General features: G+C 56.9%; 1 non-coding gene across 1 annotated transcript in view; it reads left to right on the plus strand.

Annotated features, from left to right (window-relative positions):
- Nucleotides 1-1,939: 1,939 nt before the first annotated feature.
- Nucleotides 1,940-2,500, plus strand: part of LOC126318509 (small subunit ribosomal RNA) — a 1,893-nt gene continuing 1,332 nt past the window's right edge. Inside the window, exon 1 of the ribosomal RNA XR_007557331.1 lies at nucleotides 1,940-2,500. This exon is cut by the window's right edge and continues 1,332 nt beyond it. This is a non-coding gene — a ribosomal RNA (small subunit ribosomal RNA).

Here is a 2,500-nt window from a genome sequence, read left to right on the forward strand (position 1 = left end):
CCTTAACCTAACCCACGTTGTCCCTTAACCTAACCCACGTTGTCCCTTAACCTAACCCACGTTGTCCCTTAACCTAACCCACGTTGTCCCTTAACCTAACCCACGTTGTCCCTTAACCTAACCCACGTTGTCCCTTTGCCTAACATAGTTCACTGCTCGGAATCTCTGGTGTCGTTGTTATCCTCATGTAGATGTCTTGCGAGTGTTGCTTACTTTCCACATATTCCCGCTATCCACTGTCAATTGTACTGCAATAGGACTATATCGCCCCCCCCCCCCCCTCTGCCCCTCTCTTTGTGTCTCCGTCCTCTCAAGCTGGTCGGTCTGGCGTTTGAGTGTTAAATGAGCCTCGCAGCTGTTCAGTTGCGTTCAGATGTCGACGCCCTCAGTGTACGTCGTGGTATGGTCTGTGTCCATTGTCCGCTGATGTCGTACGCGTAACCCACACGCTGTACCGATCATCGGTAGTTACGTACAGAGTGAAGTAGTGTGATACGTGTGACCGTACGCTGGCTGTGCCCAACGGTGTCGAATCTCAATTTCCATATGTTGTGCTCGATGCTACTTGTCTCGTCTCCCAATAACAGCTAGGTTGCACTGTGGTACGCCGTAGAGGCGTGTGGGAGGAACGTACGAACGCATTGTATGTCACCCTGGGTCGCTGGGGGTGGTGGTGCGGTGAGTCAGGTCAGGTCAGCGTGAGCCGTGTGATGTAGTGACGCGTGTATTCCGACTTTGTCGTATTGCCTCACACAAAGTGCTACCCTGGTGGACCGCGTTCCATATCTGGGACATGCCGCAGATGCCGGTTGACAGTGGATCGCGGAAGGGACATCGCATACGTGCGCGGGCCACCTTCCACGTGTTCTCTTCTGCACATGTCGCAGTGTGTATGTGGTCTGATGTAGCGTGTCGTGACACATGACATCCTGGCATGCAAGAATTGTTGAATTCGCAAATGTAGGTGGACATCTACGTTTACTGCCCAAGATACGCAAATGAACTGGAAATCCGTTGTTGAGCGGTTGTTCACGCTGGAGGTGAATCTGTGATGGCGACGATCGGTACAGCTATTAACCGGTTGTTTCAGCGGTACCCGCCACATCCACACACGTGACTAGGCCCATGTGGGTATGAAGCGATACGCGGCGGTGGCTTGGTGGGACTGTTCCCGGCCGGTGAAGGGGGGCCGCCCGGCGTGTTGGCCGCGCGCTGCGTGGGCGCACGCGCAACAGGCGGCTGGTGGGGGGCGCCGAGTGGCAGGAGCGCCAGCCGACGGGCTCGGCAGGCGGCGCAGCTACGCTGCGGCGCACCCTGCACGCGGCGCCTGGCGGCCAAAGTTGGTTCAGCCGAGCCCGGTGCGAAGCGCGGTGGACATCTGCAGTGTGCTGGTCTGATTGAGGACTGTGTGCGTTGAGGATGCGCCGCCGCCTGGCACTCGGCGCCGCGACGCCGTCTGCTGCTCGGTCGCCCCAGCGGTTCTCGCAGGTGGTTTGTATCGCAGTTGTGCGGACGTGTTGGCGCGTGCGCTGTGCTGGGAGAGTTCGCTTCTGCACCCAAGTGGGGCTTTGCCCTTGTGTGGCGCTGGCGTTGGAGCTGCCGGTCACCATAGGTGGCGCGTGTTGTCTCCCGCCGGCAATGCCACGACAGCACGCTCCCGGGCCTCTGTCGGCAGCGGCAAGCTCAGTTGGGAGCAAGGGTGTTCGCACTAAAACCGTCTACTCGCCTAACTCCGGGCGATTGCGCCTCTCTCGAAACCGACCAAGTACCTAGGACGGCGCTGCGCGCCGCCGGGACCTGAGAGGGTTTCGAGGTGTATCGTGCAGGGGAGCTCGGCCTCCTCCTGTTTGCAGAATAATTGAGCGGACGCTTGCGTGTTCGCGCGGGCCCCCGGGACACACTCCCGGGCGGCCGGCTGCTCAGCTCTAGTTGACGCAGCTCCCTGGTTGATCCTGCCAGTAGTCATATGCTTGTCTCAAAGATTAAGCCATGCATGTCTCAGTACAAGCCGCATTAAGGTGAAACCGCGAATGGCTCATTAAATCAGTTATGGTTCCTTAGATCGTACCCACGTTACTTGGATAACTGTGGTAATTCTAGAGCTAATACATGCAAACAGAGTCCCGACCAGAGATGGAAGGGACGCTTTTATTAGATCAAAACCAATCGGATTGGCTTGTCTGGTCCGTTTGCCTTGGTGACTCTGAATAACTTTGGGCTGATCGCACGGTCCTCGTACCGGCGACGCATCTTTCAAATGTCTGCCTTATCAACTGTCGATGGTAGGTTCTGCGCCTACCATGGTTGTAACGGGTAACGGGGAATCAGGGTTCGATTCCGGAGAGGGAGCCTGAGAAACGGCTACCACATCCAAGGAAGGCAGCAGGCGCGCAAATTACCCACTCCCGGCACGGGGAGGTAGTGACGAAAAATAACGATACGGGACTCATCCGAGGCCCCGTAATCGGAATGAGTACACTTTAAATCCTTTAACGAGTAT

This window comes from Schistocerca gregaria, unplaced genomic scaffold (assembly GCF_023897955.1).
Source record: "Schistocerca gregaria isolate iqSchGreg1 unplaced genomic scaffold, iqSchGreg1.2 ptg000670l, whole genome shotgun sequence".
Taxonomy (NCBI): domain Eukaryota; kingdom Metazoa; phylum Arthropoda; class Insecta; order Orthoptera; family Acrididae; genus Schistocerca; species Schistocerca gregaria.